Genomic DNA, 21,137 nt, shown 5'->3' with positions numbered 1-21,137 from the left:
ATCAGAAAAAACCTCCTAAAAGCTTTAACCAGTGCTTGGCTAAACACTGATAGAAGACTGCTATATACTGCTGATGAGAAAAGGTATTTAGCAGTTTATATTTACTAAAAAAATTGCATTTCCATGTTCTATGTACTGTGGGAGACAAGATACAGTGAATGCAGGGTCCTGGGCTTAGTAACACTTTAAGGTGTTTCACCTTTATGCATTAAGATTAAAAACCTTCTGTGCTGCAGCCCCCCCTTTTTCTTACCTGAGCCCAATCCGATCCAGCAAAGTGCACGAGCGCAGCGGCTCCCACATCTATCTTTCTTCTCATTGGACAGATTGATAGCAGTGGGAGTGATTGGCTACCGCTGCTGTCAATCAAATCTGTTGACACGGAAGCGGGGTGGGGTCAAGTCCCACTGTCTGTGTCAATGGAAGCAGCACTCGGGAACGAGCATGCACGGGTGCCCCCAGGGAAAGCGAATTTCCCTGGGGGCACCCAATGAACGGGAGGGGCCTGGAGCATGGTGGGGGACCCCAGAAGAAGAGTATCGGGGCTGCTCTGTGCAAACCATTGCACAGAGCAGATAAGTATAGGCATGTTTGTTATTTTAAAAAAACAAAGCTTTAGGCTATTTTCACACTGTAGCCGGTCCGAGTTAGTGGTAAAGCGCTGCCAGTTTTAGCGACACGTTACCATTGTTTTAATGGCGCTTTTCGGCCACCAGCGGGGCGCTTTTAACCCCTGATAGCGGCCAAAGAAAGGGTTAAAAGCACCCGTGTTGCTCTCGCTGCCGAAGTGTTTTGCAGGCGTTTCAGCAGCGCTGCCCATTCATTTCAAGGGGCAGGGCATTTTGGGAGCAGTGTATACACACTGAAATGAATGGGGAGGCGATTTACAGGTGTTAGAGGCTATTTCTAGCACTAAAACGCCTGAAAACCGCCTCAGTGTGAAAGCAGCCTTAGTATCACTTTAACCATGACCTAGATCAAACTCTGATCTAGTTTAATTTTTTCTTTCCTTTTTGTTTTTTGTTTTTTTACATACGTTCCCAGCACAAGCAGGTACGCATATATATGCGGCCCCATAGGATTAACCACTTGCTTACTGGGCACATATACCCCCCTCCTGTCCAGGCCAATTTTCAGCTTTTAGCTGTCACTCTTTGAATGACAATTGCGCAGTCATTCTACACTGTACCCAAAATAAATATTTTTTTTCACACAAATAGAGCTTTATTTTAGTGGTATTTAAACACTACTGGGGTTTTTATTTTTTGCTAAACAAACAAAAAAAAAAAGACCAAAGATTAAAAAAGAAAAAACAGTTTCCATAGTTTGTTATAAAATTTTGCAAACAGGTACTTTTTCTTCTCCATTGATGTGCGCTGATGAGGCTGCACTGATGGGCACTGATAGGAGGCACTGATAAGGCGACACTGATGAGCACTGATGAGGCAGCACTGGTGGGCACTGATCAGGAGGCACTGATGAGGCTGCACTGATGGGTGGCATTGATGGGCAATGATTGGCAGCACTGATAGGTGGCACTGCTGGGAACTGATAGGTGGCAATGCTGGGAACTGATAGGTGGCACTGGTTAGCAGTACTGGTGGGCACTGGTAGGTGGAACTGGTTGGCACTGCTTAGCAGCGGTGACTGTCACTGTGTGGGACTGATGTTCCATTTACATAAGCCGATAATCGGCTTATTTTTTTCTCCTCACGCTGAAAGCCAATTACCGGATTTTGTTTACATCATGTGATCAGCTGTCATTGGCTGACAGCTGATCATGTGGTAAAGACTCGGTGATCCCAGATTGCACCGCGCGCCCCGCAGGGGGCGCGTGAGCACGGGAGCATGGGAGTACGTACATGGACATCCTCACAGCAATCTAAGCCCGCGATGTAGCGGTCTTTCGGCTATTGAATCAGACATTGACTGAGCCCTCGTTCACACCTGTGCGATATGGCATGCGATTTGACTTCCAAATCACATGACAAGTCGCACCCCATGGCTGTCAATGGAACCGTTCAAATTGCGCGACTCGGAAAAAGGTGCAAATCGTGCCGAAGCAGAAAGTTTTTTTTCTTTTTTTTTTTTTCAAATATAAAATGTTTATTTTGCAATTCCAGGGAAGGTACAATTCAAATAAAGCAGTGACATAAAACTATCATGTGAACTTAACGCAACAGCATCATACTATGCTTCCAGTAATTGGTGCAGAAGTCTGTATTGTTCATGATGTTTATACAATTAGCATAAAATGCATATTCCGATGCATAACGTCAGTATCAATGGTCGTTAAGTAATATACCCCACATTTATTCCATACCAAGAGATACATCTGAACTGCCCAGTCCCCAAACATTATGAAATTGAGAAACACGGAAAAAGAAAAGAAGAAAAGGGATGAACACCATGGTTCCCTAGAAGATAAAAGAGGAGAAAAGCAGTAGTTAATCACCAGAGATGGAAAGCTGAAGATTAGTGAGAAGAGAGGGGGAGGAGGGGGGAGGGGTCAAGACACAGAGGCGATGGATTTGCTCCTACTACATGGAGCAATACGGCCGATATTGACTCTCTGTTCATGATCCCAGTAGGGACAGACCTTCATTAGACAGAATGAACATATTCCATAGTCTCCATGCCTTAGAATGTTTTTCTTGTTTATTTTGAGCCGTAAGAACCAGGTCTTCTAATTTCTTGATTTCTTCCACCCTATGTAGCCAGGTCCCTGTAGAGGGTGGCGTATTTTTTTTTCCACAATAGGGGAATGCAAGCTTTGGTGGCATTCAGTAGGTGTCGTATAACTGATTTTTGATAAGGCACCGGGATTGTGGTGTCGTGGAGTAAAAAGAAAGCCAGATCGTCAGGAATCTGCTGATCTGTACATTTCTGGGTAACTGTCCGAACAGTCGCCCAGAATTGTTTCAGCAGACGGCAAGTCCAGAATATATGGAGAAGATCCCCTGTCCGCCTGGCATCTCCAGCGGCTGTCCGTGGTATTTGGAAAACATTTATGCAGCAACTGTAGTGCGTAGTACCATCTGGTCAAGATCTTATAGTTAGATTCCTGCATTTTCGTACTTATAGACAATTTTAAAGAAATCGAATTATGTTTTGTTTTTGGGTTGCAGTAAAGGAGTGTTGTAAGTCCGTGTCCCACTTCTGTAGGAAAGACAAATGTGGTTGTTCTGACGGGGTGTTAAGCAGAGCGTAAGTTTTGGATAATACTTTTGGTAAGGTCCCCTTATCCAAACAATAGTCCTCAAAGGTTGTCAGAGTACGGTTGAATTGGGTTGGATTCGCCAGGGAATGTAGGAAGTGATGAATGTGTACTGCTTTCCCAAATGGAATTTGAAAGTGACCTGTTTCACTGGTCAGTGACTGGATTGAGGGCCATCAATTTCCGTCTAGAAAATGAGAAGCACCGTCTATGCCTGCCTGGATAAGTGTAACATATTCAGATTGTCCAAGTCCCAGCGGAATGCCGGGTTGCCCATTACAGGCAGAAGAGGAGATTCTCTAGTAGTGAGAGAAGCTTTAAATACACTCGTCGAAACCTAGTCGGAGAGTAGCGCCTACATGGGGTGTGATTTCAGTTGCAAAGGTAGTCGGTCGTAGCACCACAAGGCCCGTTTCAACTTGACCCTAGTTTGGGCCTGTTCTACCTGCGCGGCTGCGCCCAAAGTTTAGTCTTATAGTGTCTGTTCCAATCAATAATTCTCTCAAGGTGTACAGCCAAGTAATACTTTTGCAGGTCTGGGAGAGCCAACCCTCCATAATGTTTTGGCAAGGTGAGGTACCGTCTGGATAGATGAGATTTCGAGTGTGCCCAGATAAATTTAACGAAGAGTGAATGCACTTGTTTAAAGTAGTAGAATGGGATTTTTATCGGTAGGGCTTCATACAAGAACAGAAACTTCGGTAGTATACACATTTTAAGTAGATTACACCTTCTGAACCAAGAGCGGAATCCGTTATTCCAGCCTTTCAGTAGTGTTTAGGTCTTGGTCAGAAGAGGTGGGAAATTCAAGTTAAACGTTCGAAGTTCAAAGGTGCGGGTCAGGTCCCCAGGGATGAAGGTCCCTAAATATTGGAGAGTGCGATCTGACCATTTGAATTTAAACTTCGTTTGTAAGGCGCTAAGGGTGGTCTGGGCCACGTTGTTACCCATTGCTGCTGATTTATCAAAACTCATTTTTAAATTAGAGATTGCTCCATACTTATCAAATTATAGTTACATAGTAGGTTACATAGTAGGTGAGGTCGAAAAAAGACACAAGTCCATCAAGTCCAACCAATGTGTGTGTTTATATGTCAGTATTACATTGTATATCCCTGTATGTTGCGGTCGTCCAGGTACTTATCTAATAGTTCCTTGAAACTATTGATGCCCCCCCCCGCTGAGACCACCGCCTGTGGAAGGGAATTCCACATCCTTGCCACTCTTACAGTAAATAACCCTCTAAATAGTTTAAGGTTAAACCTCTTTTCTTCTAATTTTAATGAGTGGTCACGAGTGGTCAGAAAGCCAGATCGTCAGGAATCTGCTGATCTGTACATTTCTGGGTAACTGTCCGAACAGTCGCCCAGAATTGTTTCAGCAGAGGGCAAGTCCAGAATATATGGAGAAGATCCCCTGTCCGCCTGCCATCTCCAGCGACTGTCCGTGGTATTTGGAAAACATTTATGCAGCAACTGTAGTGCGTAGTACCATCTGGTCAAGATCTTATAGTTAGATTCCTGCATTTTCGTACTTATCGACGATTTTAAAGAAATTGAATTATGTTTTGTTTTTGGGTTGCAGTAAAGGAGTGTTGTAAGTCCGTGTCCCACTTCTGTAGGAAAGACAAATGTGGTTGTTCTGACAGGGTGTTAAGCAGAGCGTAAGTTTTGGATAATACTTTTGGTAAGGTCTCCTTATCCAAACAATAGTCCTCAAAGGTTGTCAGAGTACGGTTGAATTGGGTTGGATTCGCCAGGGAATGTAGGAAGTGGTCACGAGTCTTGTTAAACTCCCTTCCGCGAAAAAGTTTTATTCCTATTGTGGAGTCACCAGTACAGTATTTGTATATTAAAATCATATCCCCTCTCAAGTGTCTCTTCTCCAGGGAGAATAAGTTCAGTGCTCGCAACCTTTCCTCATAACCAATATCCTCCAGACCCTTTATTAGCTTTATTGCCCTTCTTTGTACTCGCTCCATTTCCAGTACATGCTTCCTGAGGACTGGTGCCCAGAACTGGACAGCATACTTTAGGTGCGCCGGACCAGAGTCTTGTAGAGTGGGAGAATTATCGTTTTATCTCTGGAATTAATCCCCTTTTTAATGCATGCCAATATTCTGTTTGCTTTGTTAGCAGCAGCTTGGCATTGCATGCCATTGCTGAGCCTATCATCTACTAGAACCCCCAGGTCCTTTTCCATCCTAGATCCCCCCAGAGGTTCTCCCCACAGTGTATAGATTGCATTCATATTTTTGCCACCCAAATGCATTATTTTACATTTTTCTACATTGAACCTCATTTGCCATGTAGTTGCCCACCCCATTAATTTGTTCAGATCTTTTTGCAAGGTTTCCACATCCTGCGGAGAAGTTATTGCCCTGCTTAGCTTGGTATCGTCCGCAAATACAGAGATCGAACTGTTTACCCCATCCTCCAGGTCGTTTATGAACAAATTTATGAACAAAAACAAACAAACAGGCTTGGTCCCAGCACAGAACCCTGGGGGACCCCACTACCTACCCCTGACCATTCCGAGTACATCCAATTTATCACCACCTTCTGAGCTCGCCCTTGTAGCCAGTTTTCAATCCATGTACTCACCCTATGGTCCATGCCAAAAGACCTTATTTTTTACAGTAAATGTTTATGGGGAACTGTGTCAAATGCTTTTGAAAAATCCAGATACACCACGTCTACAGGCCTTCCTTTATCTAGATGGCAACTCACCTCTTCATAGAAGGTTAATAGATTGGTTTGGCAAGAACGATTCTTCATGAATACATGCTGATTACTGCTAATGATACCCTTCTCATTACTAAAATCTTATATATAGTCCCTTATCATCCCCTCCAAGAGTTTACTTACTATTGATGTTAGGCTAACTGGTCTGTAATTCCCAGGGATGTATTTTGGGCCCTTTTTAAATATTGGTGCTACATTGGCTTTTCTCCAATCAGCTGGTACCACTCCAGTCAGTAGACTGTCAGTAAAAATTAGGAACAATGGTCTGGTAATTACTTGACTGAGTTCCCTAAGTACCCTCGGGTGCAAGCCATCTGGTCCCGGTGATTTATTCATGTTAAATTTTCCAAGTCCAATTTTAATTCTGTCCTCTGTTAACCATGGAGGTGCTTCCTGTGATGTGTCATGAGGATAAACACTGCAGTTTTGGTTACTGAAGCCCACCAATTCCCTTGTGAAGACTGAGGAGAAGAATAAATTCAATACTTTCGCCATCTCCCCATGCTTTGTAACCAGATGGCCTTCTTTATGGTGCCAATATGGTCTGTCCTCCCTTTTTTTTTACTGTTTACATACTTAAAAAATTTCTTGGGATTTTTTTTTTTTGCTCTCCTCCGCTATGTGTCTTTCATGTTCTATCTTTCATGCCGTCCTTATTGCACCCTTACATTTCTTGTTGCATTCTTTATAAAGTTTGAATGCTGATCCAGGACTTTTGTTCGCTCTTTTAAATGTATTACCCAATGGGATGCATTGGCTAATGCCCTTATTTAATATGCTCTTAAAGCAAACCCATCTCTCCTCCGTGTTCTTTGTTCCTAAGATTTTATCCCAATTTATGCCTTCTAGCAAGGTTTGTAGTTTAGGGAAGTTGGCTCTTTTTTAATTCAGTGTCTTTGTATTCCCCTTATGTTTCCTATTTGTGTGATTTATACTGAAGCCAATTGACCTGTGATCGCTGTTACCTAAATTGCCCCGTATTTCCACATCAGGTCTGTATTGTTGGTACTCAGTAGATTCAGTAACGCTTTATTTCTAGTTGTTGTGTCTACCATCTGCCCCATAAAATTGTCCTGCAAGACATTTAGGAACTGGCGAGCCTTAAATGAATGCACGGTTCCCTCCGCCCAATCTATGTCTGGATAATTAAAATCCCCCATTATGATAACACTTCCCATCCTTGCTGCTAATCCAAATTGTGATAGGAGATCTGTATCCCCTTCCTTCCTCAGGTTAGGGTGCCTATAGCATACTCCCAGTATTATTTTCCTCTTAGCTTCATCCCTTTGAAGCTCTGCCCATAAGGATTCCACCTCCTCCCTAGCTCCCTTAGTGATGTCATCTCTCACATCACTTGTACATTATTCTTGCTATATAGGCATACCCCTCCCCCCTTTTACCCTCTCTATCATTGCGATAAAGGGAATACCCTTGAATGGTTGCCAGCCAATTATTAGAGCTGTTGAACCAGGTCTCTGAAATTCCCACAAAATCTAAATCCTCCTTGTACAACAGTATCTCTAGTTCACCCATCTTGTCCGCCAGGCTCCTGGCATTGGTGAACATGCCACATAGTTTAGACTGGTCCCATATTATCCTCTTATTGGGTGTTCCGAGATTGCAACTAGGACTTGCTACTATACTTACCTTGAGTTTATGTGCTTTCTTTAAGAAGGTTTGGGAGTGACATCACTGGGTTAGTTAGGGAGAAGAGGAGGTAATCAGCATAGGCCAAGATCTTGTATTGGGAATTAACCATGGTTATTGCCGAGATATCGGAGTTTACGCGCACTGTGCAGAGGAAGGATCCTAACGATAGGGCAAAAAGAAGTGGGGATAGTGGGCATCTCTGTCTAGTACCATTTGAGATGGGGAAGTGATCCGAGAGGATACCTTTAGTTTTAACTTGAGCTGTTGGCATGGAATATATTTGCGATATCCACTGAAGCATATTGCCTCTTTGACCAATATGTTTAAGTACCGAGGACATAAACACCCAGTTAACCCTGTTGAATGCTTTCTCGGGGTCCGTGCTGAGAAAGATGCAGGGTGTCTTAGTCACAGAGGTGATATGCACCAGGTTTAGAACTTTGGTGGTATTGTCCCTTGCTTCTCTGGAGGGGATAAAACCCACCTGATCTAGCTGAACTATCTCCTGTAGGTGTTGGGCCAAGCGGTTGGCCAAGATCTTCGTAAAGAGCTTAAGATCAACATTTAGGAGGGAAATGGGTCTATAGCTGCTGCAGGAGGATGGGTCTTTACCTTCTTATGTATAATGGAAATGTGGGCCTTTAGAGTATCTCTAGGAAAATTTACTCCTGAAGTAAGGGCATTGAACAACTTTACCAAATGGAGTGGCAGGAGGGTTTGGTAGTATTGTAACATGAACCCATCGGGGTCCGGGGCTTTACCGGGTTTCATCCCACCTATTGCTCCTTGCAACTCCTCCAGGGTGATGGGGGCTTTTAGCTCCTCACCAGCTTCTGCAGTTAGTTGATAAAGTTGAGACGCAGCAATGTACTCCTCTACTGCCTCTGTATGTGGCGGCCCTACCGGAAGGTTATAAATGGATGAGTAGTATTTGCTAAATTCTTGCGCAATCTGAGTGGGGAGAACCTTTCTTTGACCCCTGGGAGTTAGAATTTGGGGTATGAATGTTGTAAGTGTGTGGTCTCTTACTGACTTTGCTAATAGTTTTCCACACTTATTGCCTGACTCATAAGTGAGTTTCCGGCAGAATTGGAGTGCCACTTTAGCCCTGTAATGAAGTAAGTCTACTGTTTGCCGTCGGAAGGACAGTAGTTCCCTTTCCAAGGGGGCTGTCGGTGTCTGTTTATGCCAGGATTCAACCTCATGTATCTTGTTAAGGAGTAAACGTAGTTGTTGTTCCCTTTCTCGCTTGATACGCGCACTGTGTTTAATTAGAACTCCTCTAATGATTGTCTTATGGGCTTCCCATAGATTGCCTGGGTCACACTCTGGGCTGTCATTAGTTTGGAAAGTAGAGCTTCAACTTGTTTATAACGTCTGTCAGTACCACAGGGGTTTGTAGTAAATTTTCATTCAACCTCCAAAACCGGGTTCTGGTGGTTGACATTGTGGACAGAGTATATCTCATAGAAATAGGAGCGTGGTCCGACCACGTGATGTTACCTATGCCAGAGTCGCTCACTGCTTTCAATTGACTATGGGGGATCATGAAGTATTCTATTCTCGAGTACACCCTATATGGAGAGGAATAAAAGGTATAATCTCGTTCTCCAGAATGATGCAGTCTCCAGATGTCTATCAGTTGGGCTTTATGTAAGTCTTGAGTCATGCGTTTACGGATGCCAGGACGAACAGAGGAAAGACCCTACGAGGTGTCTACCGTGGGAGACAGGGGTATGTTGAAATCACCTCCTACAATCAACTGACCCTCTGCAAAATCCAAGAGCACATTCAGTACCCATTTTAGAAAGATATCCTGACGATCATTGGGGACATATATAGTGGCCAAAGTCACTTGCGTGTCACCAATAGATCCCTTAATAAACACTTAAAGCAGAGAGATTTCAAAGATGCACTGGTGTGAACCTGGACTGAGGCAAAAATGGCATGGCCGAGCAATGAGTGACAGATAGCAATGGTTCCAATCGAGCAAAGTTGAACTGGTTGAAGAATGACGGAAAGTGCTGCAAAAGCATTACAAGTTGCATGCAAACGCACGTGTGTAACTGCACATTGAATGTGGTGATTGTGGTAATGAGCGCTCACAACAGATGTAATAAAACGTGCTTTAAATGCTGTACAAAGCAAGTGAAAGCCTGGGTTCACATTAGTGGTTGCAGAACACCACATGTAATTCGTGCAGGAATCACACCGCATTCCTGTGCACATCACATGCGATGTCTGTGCGATGTGATTTGAGCCGAACATTTTGTATGGCTCAAATTGCATCTCATCTGCACCAAAATGGTGCAGGATCCTTTTTTCCCCGCACCTGAATTGCATTGCATTAGTGTTCACACCCATGTGATGAGATTCTGGCAATCGCACTGCGTTTTGCGATCTGTTTCGGGTTGCCGTTAATCTAACATTAAGGCTAGGTTCACACTGCAGCGATGCGGGAACCCTGCAAATCCACTGCAGGGTTCCCGCATTGCATGTCTCCCGGTGGCAGTTCACACTGCCCTATACGAACTGCTGGGAGTGTCAATTGAAAGTTAATGGCACCCCCAAATCATAGCGCGGTGCGAACTACAAATTCGGACAGGAATCGGATCGCATGGGTGCAATTCTGATGCAGACAAAAAAAGGGTCCTGTGCGAGTTTGGTCCGAATGCGATGCAAATTCAGCCATACAATCTGTATGGCTATAAGCGCATTGCACAGAGATCTCATGTGATTTGCACTGCAGCGCAGTGCAAATAACATCCGGTGATGGATATCGCACCAGTGGGAACTGGCCCTAAGGCTGGGTTCACACTATTGCGTATTGGATGCGGGGGTCACCGTAGGGTTTCCTCCTTTTCTTCAAGTCAAACCTGAACACTTTAGCTGTGCACAGCAATTTTATTTTATTTTATAAACTATACATATATTTTGCTATTAAATAACATTTCTAATCATATGAAGTTAATAACAAGCGTGCCCCTTTATATCAGAGTCCACAGAGTTCCCCTTTTACTTTTGAACTCGCAAAGTTCCCTTTCACTGTAAGGGGGGACTCTGCAGACTCTGATGTACAGGAGTCCGCTGTGTCACAGAGCTGTGAAATGTTTGGCCGCAATATGACAAATGTCCCGCCCTCCTCCTAGACCAGCTAGTGTGATAGACGCAGTGTTCTGTCTATCACACAAGCTGGTTTAGGAGGAGGGCGGGACTTTTGTCATAGCGCGGCCGAACATGATTTCACACTCAGCTCCGTGACACAGCGGGAGATGCCCTCTGTGCATAATCCACGCCCTAAGGCTACAACAATGGTGAGGCTGTAATGAGGGCACAGTGATGCTGCAATGAGGGCACAGTAAGGCGGCAATGAGATGGGCACAGTAAGGCTGCAATGAGGGCACAGTAAGGCGGAAATGAGATGGGCACAGTAAGGCTGCAATGAGGGCACAGTAAGGCGGCAATGAGATTGGCACAGTAAAGCTGCAATGAGGGCACGGTGAGGCTGCAATGAAGGCATGGTGAGGCTGCAATGAGGTCACAGTAAGGTGGCAATGATGGACATAGTAAGGCTGCAATGATGGACATATGAAGCTGCAATGATGGGCACAGTAAGGCTGCAACGATGGTGAGGCTTCAATTATGGGCACGGTGAGGCTGCAATGATAAGCACTGTGAGGCTGCAATGATGGGCACGGTGAGGCTGCAATGATGGGCACAGTGAGACTGCAATGATTTGCACAGTAAGGCTGCAATGAGGGCACAGTAAGATGGCAATGATGGACACAGTAAGGCTGCCATGAGGGCACGGTGAGGCTGCCATGAGGGCACGGTGAGGCGGCAATGAGATGGGCACAGTAAGGCTGCAACGAGGGCATGGTGAGGCTGCAATGAGGGCACAGTAAGGCAGAAATGAGATCATCAGATCACCATCTCCTGTACCATGCCCACAGCCTCTGACCATCTCCTGTACTATGCAGGGCCGTCTTTAATTTTGATTGGGCCCTGGGCAAACATTTTCTTGGGGCCCCCCCCTCCATTCTGAGACATACAAAAAAATAGCAGGTAGACTCAAAATCAGTTTACTGCAGCAGATCACGCAGCGATTGCAATTGTTTGCCAGAGGTTACAGCCTATCATTACTGCTCAATGGCTGGTTTCTAGAGGTTACAACACATAATTTCTGCTTGCCGATTGGTTGCCAGAGGTTAGTGTACATTATTAGCGCTCACTAATTGGTTGCTAGGGGTTACAGCACATCATTAGCACTTACTGATTGGTTGCTAGAGATTAAAGCAGATCACTACTGTTTGCTGATTGGTTGCTAGAGGTTCATGCACATCATTACCTCTCACTGAGCAGTGGAGCAATCCCAAATAATTGAGCAAGTAAAGGGGGCACATTAATAACATACTACAGGAGAGGTTCAGAGACTGCGGACATACTGCAGGAGACAATCAGAGACTGCGGACATACTGCAGGAGACAATCAGAGACTGTGGACATACTGCAGGAGATTACCAGAGACTGCGGACATACTGCAGGAGACAATCAGAGACTGTGTAAATACTGCAGGAGACAATCAGACACTGCGGACATACTGCAGGAGACAATCAGACACTGCGGACATACTGCAGGAGATTACTAGAGACTGTGGACATACTACAGGAGACAATCAGAGACTGCGGACATACTGCAGGAGACAATCAGAGACTGCGGACATACTGCAGGAGACAATCAGAGACTGCGGACATACTGCAGGAGACAATCAGAGACTGCGGACATACTGCAGGAGACAATCAGAGACTGCGGACATACTGCAGGAGACAATCAGAGACTGCGGACATACTGCAGGAGACACTCAGAGACTGCGGACATACTGCAGGAGACACTCAGAGACTGCGGACATACTGCAGGAGATTACCAGAGACTGCGGACATACTGCAGGAGACAATCAGAGACTGCGGACATACTGCAGGAGACAATCAGAGACTGCGGACATACTGCAGGAGACAATCAGAGACTGTGTACATACTGCAGGAGACACTCAGAGGCTGCGGACATTATACAGGGGATGGTCAGAGAACTTTCAGCAATGCACAGCTTTACAGTTAAATAACACAGCTCAGGGTTTAAACATTCAGGCATTCTATGGTTGTAAGGACATACCTGGCCAGCCAAACTCACTACATACATTCAGGACTGTGGGAGGGGCTTCCACTCTCTGCTCTCACTAAAGCAGCTGGGAGCTCCACTGATGCTTTGTTGGGTGGGCCCTGGGCCCACATCACCCGTGAATGGTCGCCCGATGACAGCTTTGCAGAGCGCACAGAGGACATGGGAGGATGTATTCCGCGCTAGCCAGCTGAGAGGGGCAGGGCCGGGAGCTCCACTGACACACGTGCAGCCTGTGTACTGGGAATAGAGCGCCTGTAGTGAGAGCCAGTGATCGGAGTGGGAGTGTCATTGGAGCTCCCGGCCCCGCCCCCGGACCTCTGTATTCAACAGCCAGTATAGAGGGGGCGGGGCCGGAAGCTCCACTGACACTCCCACTCCGATCACTGGCTCTCACTACAGAAGCTCTTTTCCGAGTACACAGGCTGCACGTGGGCGGGGTCAGAGCGTCAGTGGAGCTCCCGGCCCCGCCCCCTCTCAGCTGGCTAGCGAGGAATACATCCTCCCGTGTCCTCTGTGCGCTCTGCAAAGCTGTGATCGGGGCCCCAATTCACGGCTAGCGCGGGCCCCCCAACAAAGATTGGGCCCAGGGCAAGTGCCCCGTTTGCCCTGCGCTAAAGACGGCCCTGGTACTATGCCACAGCCTCTGACCATCTCTTGTTGTATATCATGTCTGCAGTCTCTGAGAGGGAGTCTGGAGAGGAGTCAAGAGTGGGAGCGCCACCAGGATGGGGGTCACGGGAGAAGTCAGATGTGTGTGGACTGTGGAGAGGAGACTAAAGGATAAAACCAGAGCCACCAGGCTGAAGCCAACTGACTGATCCCTGCACGGTGCACCTGAGAGGAGGTCAGTGACAGCGCCGCCAGGCCAGTCTGAGGGGGTCACTGATATAAAGTGAATACAATAATGTAAGGGGGCACTGATATAAAGGTTTCCCCCTAATTTCAGTAACACCCCCCTTACCTTAGTGTATTTTCTGTGGAAGGTAAACCCTGATCACCAGAGTCCCCCTCCCCCCTCCCATTCCCAGAGTCCCAGGTGTCCCCCTTGATGATTGCTTCACTTTCAGTACTTTTAACTGAAATTTGCTGTTTATATATTTATATATATATATATATATATATATATATATATATATATATATATATATATATATATATTCCTAGCCCAATGTGCTTTCTTATCTGTCTTATCTATATATAATACGCTCTTCAAATGTGCTTTAAAGTGCATAGTGTACCTTTTCATGAACAAGAAAATAATGACGGTGGGCTGGTATAATAATGCTACAGGGCTGTTATGAAATTATTTCCATTGCTGGTCTTTATTTCCAGTCCGGTCCTGGCTCTGGGAACTCTGATTTAAGGGGGAACACTGAGAACTCTGATGTACGGAGAGGACTCTGATGTACGGAGAGGACTCTGATGTACGGAGAGGACTCTGATGTAAGGGGAAACACTGTGGCCTCTGGTGTAAAGGGGAACTCTGATGTAGGGGGTGCTCTGAGAACCCTGATTTACCTTAGTGTACTTCAGAGGCAGGAGAGAGAAGGGGGGAGACTTCAGACAGGGACAGGGGTGGATGGTGAGCTCACTCACTCCTTGGCAGTCAGCACCTCTCATCCCGATGTATCTGAGGCTGCTGGGCTTAAAATTTCCATCCCCAACTTTCCTTTTCTAAAGGCACAGCGCCAGGGATTGGAGTGTGGGCAGACACAAAGGGGTAGGGGGGAAGAGGTGCAGATTGAGCCCTCTCTCCTCTGTGTGTGTGTTTGAAGGGGGGGGGGGGACTGTTATTGTTGGCTTTGGGCAGTGTAAAGGAGGGTAACAGACACTCTCAGCTTAAACAACTGCAGTCAGCAACCCTGCTGGGAAGCCATAATCCATTCTGAATAATGTGTCCGGGTTTCAGGCAGTCTGAAACCTGGACGCATGAGTCCAAACCCGAACTGTCCAGGTGAATCCTGGACAGGTGGCAACCCTAGTTCCCCGCATCCAAATCACAATAGCAGGAGATTTTGACTGGCCCTCTATGGAGTCGGTTCACAAATATCTGCTGCGGCTCGGGGTGCGTATTTGCACAGGAGCCCTCTGCGTCTTTTGGTCCATTTCAAATCCAAATTCAGCCTAAAATTCGGGCTGAAATCGGACCTGAAACAGTGAAACGGTGAGGCACCGGACGGTCCGGACCCCCTGTGCTGTGAGCCGCATGCGAAGATAGTGTGAGCCCAGCCTGACGCCCGCAGCAGATTGCATGGACGCCGTGCGATTGCTATACAGCGTGATGCGGGGAAACACAGCGAATCTTGTGCGTTTCCTGCATTGCATTAGCATACCTCCCAATATTTTGAGATGGGAATAAGGGACACCTACTAGCAACTGTATGTAGGCATAGGACACGCCCACTGCCACACCCCCTTAAAGGAGAATTAACCCAAAAAAAAGGTTAATTAAATCCACAAGGGCTTTTTTTTACCACTACTATTCCTTTATATTGGCTTTTAAAATGTACAAATGCAGCAATTTAGAAATTGGATGAAAGGTTTAGCACTGGGGAACACTTTTTGAAAGATAAAAAGTGCATTTTATATACAACTATATAGATCAGAAGAAAATGAGGTACAAATGAGGAGGAATGAGGGACAGAGGGACACTGCTCCAAATCAGGGACAGTCCCTCGAAATCAGGGACAGTTGGGAGCTATGCATTAGTATGGAGCGCAGGGCAAAGGAATGGATTTCAATGAACATTGTGGTGCTTTAAAAAAAAACAAAAAAAAAAAAACAGTAGAGTGTGCTAATCCAGCCCAGTGGGCGGGGCCCGGGCACACACAGAGCCAACCCTGTGCAGCCCGTGGGCGGGGCTGTCCTGCCAAAATGGGTCAGATCGTCTCTGTCTCTGAGGAGTGGGCGTGTTCTTCCTAAAGGGGGGGCGGATCCTCCCGTGTGTGTGGGCGGGTCTGCGCCGTATCCAAGGGGCGGGGCCTCCTTCTCCCTCAGTGTCCCCCGTTAGTGGCCGCTCTTGCCGCCCTGATTCCCGGGCATCCTGTCAGGATAGTGGGGGGAGGTATGAGAGCGGCCCGGGGAGCGGAGAGCGAGGAGGAGGTGGAGGACCGGCTCAGGTGAGAACCGTGTCCGGTAGGAGGTAGGACGAGCCTGCTCTGTATATACACACAGACTGGGGGGGATTATTCATCACACCGTGCTGCTGGGACTTGTAGTCCTCCACTGTACATAGATATAGAACGGAGGAATGTATTGTGTGTGGGAGGGAGTGAGGACCCCCTTCTCCTCATAGAGGGGTACACCGGATGTGACGTCATCCCTCCTCCATCACAATCTACAGCATGTTATAAGAGAGGACTAAAGGGAAAACCTTTTTTCTTTTTGTCACCTGTGTCACCTTTGGGGAGATTTCCCTTTGCTTCCTGTCTCCTAGCCAAAACAGGAAGTGAGGGGAAAACTCTCTACAAAGTGAGGGTGTCCCCATTGAAAGATTTCCCCTCCTATTCCTGTTTAGGTGACAACCCGAGATGTGGGATTCTCTTTCACCTTCTGTGACCGGGACTAATACCCCTAAAAGGGGGTCACAGACCACAATATATATATATAACCTGACCCATATTCTAATCCCTCTCTGTATAAAATTATTTAACACTTCTTTTAACCACTTCAGTACCGGACACTTCCACACCCCCCCCCCCCGCCCAGGCCCATTTTCACTTTTCAGCGCCGTCACACTTTGACACTTGCGCGTTCGTGACAATTTTTATCATTTTTTTTTTTTTTTTTACAAAAATAAGAGTTTTCTTTTGGTGATATTTAAAGCAGAACTTTACCCATAACAACTTGTTAAAAAAAAAAAAAATCATGTTTTTAGCAAAGAACGTCCATTCCACATTAATAATTGTGCTACCAAAATGAGTGTGTTCTGTATATTGATCCCGTTTTCTTCTTGCTGGTGCCGCCTCCGTTTTGCTGAAGCCCAGAGCCCCTGAACAGCAGTAAATCGTAAAGTAGAACAAAGCCCACGTTCGCGTTGTGCCGATTTGGCATGTCAAATCACATCCCCATATGGTGGCTGTTGCCAGCAATGGCACCATCCTATTCCCAAAAGTAGTTCCTGTACTACTTTTGCCGATTTCTGGGGGGGGGCGATTTGAATAGACATCTGTGCAGGAGCTCACAAAAATGTCTGTCAAACCACCTCCCCCCCCCCCCCCCCCCCCCGAAGTCAGACTGCATTGCTGGTTTGAAATCGATTTCTAATCCGGATCAGTGTGAACTTGGGCTAAACCCATCGATTTAACGATTTAAAAAAAAAAAAAAAAACAGTTACATTCCTGGAATGCCAGGCTTGCTAGCTGTCACATTTGCTTGTTTCCTCAACCAAACTGTCAAACCATCAAATGGCTGGGTGTCATAACTGATCACATGTGCAGCATCATGGCAGTTGCAGATCAAACAGAAGCAGCGTCCTTGGCTGTAATGGATGGGAGGGTTTAATTCCACTTTAAAGTGGTTATACACCCCGTACAACCACTTTTACCTACAGGTAAGCCTATATTAAAGCATACCTGTAGGTGCTGGAAATATCTCCTAAACCTCCACTGTTTAGGAGATATTTACTAAAAAAGATGAGTGCCAGTCTCATCGGCGCATGCGTTCTCTTTCACCTTCTGTGACCGGGACTAATACCCCTAAAAGGGGGTCACAGACCGCAATCTATATATAACCTGACCCGTATTCTAATCCAGAAAGAAATTTAGAAAGGGCACATCGATGGGCGGTGCATAGTAGCTCATTATGCTTTACCCTTGCAGGGAAATAAAGAGGAAGTAAAACCCACCAGGGTTTAATTCCTCTTTAACCACATGCCGACCGGGCCATAGCTGAAAGACGGCTACAGCGCGGTCGGCTTATCTTGGGAGGGCGTCCATGGACGTCCTCCCAGAATCCTGCTCTCACGCGCCCCCTGGGGCGTGCACCCGAGAACATCCGTGATCGCGGCCGTTTACCATGTGATCGCTCCGTCAAATGACGGAGCGATCACATGTAAACAAACCGGCGTTGTTTCATGACGCCGGTTCCTCCCTCCCCTCTGTGTACCGATTGGTAGTAGTGTCCACAGCGCTGCTCAGTGACAAATACAGTCACATCCATGGATCCATCCATCCTCAGCCATCCCTCCATACTCTAATGCCCTGCAATACCCCGCACTACCCTGCAATACCCTGCAATACCCAGCCATACTCTGCAATACCCAGCCATACTCTGCCATACCCAGTCATACTCGCCCTGTGTATGTGGCCAGGCTGTGGAAGTCTTACACATGTGGAATTGCCGTACTCAGGAGGAGTAGGAGAATCTATTTTGGGGTGTCATTTTTGGTATGTACATGTTATGTGTTAGAAATATTGTATAAATGGACAACTTTGTGTTAAAAAAAATGCGTTTTAACCACTTCCCGCCCGCCGTCATATGACGTCCTTGACTTTGTGCGGGGATATCTGAATGATGGGTGCAGCTGCAGGCATCATTCAGATATCATCTTTTTCAGCCAGCGATTCCCTACACCATAAGAATGATCATAGCGGCTGTTCCACTGCTTGATCGTTCTTATGGGAGGTGAGAGGGGACGTTCCCCCCTTCCTGCCACCCTCCGGTGCTTCTACCGACTCACCGCTATGATCGAAGCCAAGATCGTTTTTTCTTTTTTTTTTATTTCAGGCACAGCCTAGAGGTGAGATGTGGGGTCTTTTTGACCCCATATCTCACTGTAAAGAGGACCTGTCATGCCATATTCCTATTACAAGGGATGTTTACATTCCTTGTAATAGGAATAAAAGTGAATTTTTTTTTTTTTGGAAAAAAGTGTCAAACTAAAATAAATAAAGTAAAATTAACAATTAAAAAGAAAAAAAAATTTTTTTAAAGCGCCCCTGTCCTCGTGTGCTCGCATGCAGAAGTGAATGCACACGTAAGTACTGCCCACATATGAAAACGGTGTTCAAACCACACATGTGAGGTATCGGAGCGAACGTTCGAGTGAGAGCAATAATTTTGGCCCTAGACCTCCTCTGTAACTCAAAACATGTAACCAATAAAAAAATGTTAAAGCGTCACCTATGGGGATTTTTAAGTAGCGAAGTTTGGCGCCATTCCACGAGCGTGTGCAATTTTGAAGCATGACATGTTAGGTATCTATTTACTCGGCGTAACTTCATCTTTCACACTATGCAAAAACATTGGGCCAACCTTACTGTTTTGTTTTTTTTTTCCCAAAAAAAAAGCGTTCAAAAAATTGCTGCGTAAATACCGTATGAGATAAAAAGTTGCAACGACCGCCATTGTATTCTCTAGGGTCTTTGCTAAAAAAATAAATATATAATGTTTTGGGGTTCTATGTAATTTTCTAGCAAATAAATGATGATTTTTACATGTAGGAGAGAAATGTCAGAATTGGCCTGGGTGCTCCAGAACGCCTGAAGGTGCTCAGTGCATGTTGGGCCTCTGTATGTGGCCACGCTGTGTAAAAGTCTCACACATGTGGGATCGCCATACTCGGGAGTAATAGCAGAATGTGTTTTGGTGTGTAATTTGTGGTATGCATATGCGGTGTGTGAGAAATAACCTGCCAATATGACAATTTTGTGAAAAAGAAAAAAAAAATCTTAATTTTGCAAAGAATTGTGGGAAAAAATTACAACTTCAAAAAACTCACCCTGCATCTTTCTAAATACCTTGGAATGTCTTCTTTTCAAAAAGGGGTCATTTGGGGGGTATTTGTACTTTTCTGGCGTGTTAGGGTCTCAAGAATATAGATAGGCCGTCAGTACTTCAGGTGTGATCAATTTTCAGATATTGGCACCATAGCTTTTGGACTCTATAACTTTCACAAAGACCAAATAATATACACCAATTTGTACTTATTTTTACCAAAGATATGTAGCAGTATAAATTGTGGCCAAAATTTACGAAGAAAAATGACTAATTTGCTAAATTTTATAACAGAAACAAAGAAAATTTCATTTTTTTACCGAATGTTCAGTCTTTTTTCTTTTATAGTGCAAAAAATAAAAAACCCAAAGGTGATTAAATACCACCAAAAGAAAACTCTATTTTAGTGAAAAAAAGGACAAAAATTCCATATGGGTACAGTGTTGCATGACTGAGTGAGTAATTGTTATTCAAAATGTGAGAGCACCGAAAGCTGAAAATTGGTCTGGTTAGGAAGGGGGTTTAAGTGTCCAGTTGTCAAGTGGTTAACCACCTCAATACCGGGCACTTTCACCCCCTTCCTGCCCAGGCCATTTTTCAGCTTTCAGCGCTGTCACACTTTTAATGACAATTGCGCGGTCATGTAACACTGTACCCAAATGAAATTGTTATCATTTTTTTTTCCCACAAGTAGAGCTTTCTTTTGGTGGTATTTGGTTTTTATTTTTTGCGCTATACAGTAAACAAAAGAAGAGTGACAAGTTTGAAAAACACAATAATTTTTGCTATAATAAATATCCAATTTTTTTTTTTTAACAAATTTTTTCCTTTAGGCCGATATGTATTCTTCGACATATTTTTGATAAAAAAAATCGCAATAAGCCTATATTGATTGGTTTGCGCAAAAGTTATAGAGTCTACAAAATAGGGGAAGGATTTATAGCATTTTTATTTTTTATTTTTATTAGTGGCGGCGATCTGCGATATTGTGGCAGACACATCGGACACTTTTGACACTATTTTGGGATCATTCACATTTATACAGCGATCAGTGCTATAAAAATGCACTGATTACTGTATAAATGTGACTGGCAGGGAAGGAGTTAATAATAGGGGGTGCTCGAGGGGTTAATTATGTTTCCTAGGGAGTGATTCTAACTATAGGGGGCGGGGACTCACAAGCGGAGGAGACCGATCGGTGTTCCTCTGTACTGGGAACACACCATCGGTCTCCTCTCCCCTGACAGGACGTGGATCTGTGTGTTACCGGGCAATCGCAGGTGCCAGACGGACATTGCCGCTGCTGGGCACGCGCATCGGGTCCCCAGTGACGCGGCAGGTGCGCGCGCCCCCTGGTGGGCCGGGAAGGCGAGGGCGCCATACGACGCCCTCCCAGAACGAGAGCCGCGCCGCCTTGCCGTCATATGACAGCTGGCGGGTGGCAAGCGGTTAAGGCTGTCAGCAGATCGACCTCCATAAATTCAGGACAGTGCCTAAAAATGGAGGGCAACTGATGTGCAGAGAGAGACCATATATTACTAGATTTTAGCTAATTACTTACTGCTAAGGATGAGCTCCAGGGTGTTCGCACAGCCCACGTGCAAAGCCCGCCACGAAGTCGACACTGCACAGT

The 21,137-nt window shown here is 45.5% G+C and overlaps 1 protein-coding gene across 8 annotated transcripts in view; it reads left to right on the top strand.

The window, feature by feature from the left end:
- Window positions 1–15,738: 15,738 nt before the first annotated feature.
- CPLANE1 (ciliogenesis and planar polarity effector complex subunit 1) overlaps window positions 15,739–21,137 on the top strand; it is a 209,345-nt gene continuing 203,946 nt past the window's right edge. For 7 of the 8 annotated variants that reach the window (XM_073621364.1, XM_073621384.1, XM_073621422.1 and 4 more), the window contains exon 1: window positions 15,739–15,906. The gene's annotated coding sequence lies outside the window, so the exon portion shown is untranslated. The remainder of the gene's footprint in view (window positions 15,907–21,137) is intronic. The other variant, XM_073621374.1, reaches the window with a different exon arrangement.

This window comes from Aquarana catesbeiana, linkage group LG01 (assembly GCF_042186555.1).
Source record: "Aquarana catesbeiana isolate 2022-GZ linkage group LG01, ASM4218655v1, whole genome shotgun sequence".
Taxonomy (NCBI): domain Eukaryota; kingdom Metazoa; phylum Chordata; class Amphibia; order Anura; family Ranidae; genus Aquarana; species Aquarana catesbeiana.
This window is presented reverse-complemented; position numbering and strand designations above follow the sequence as displayed.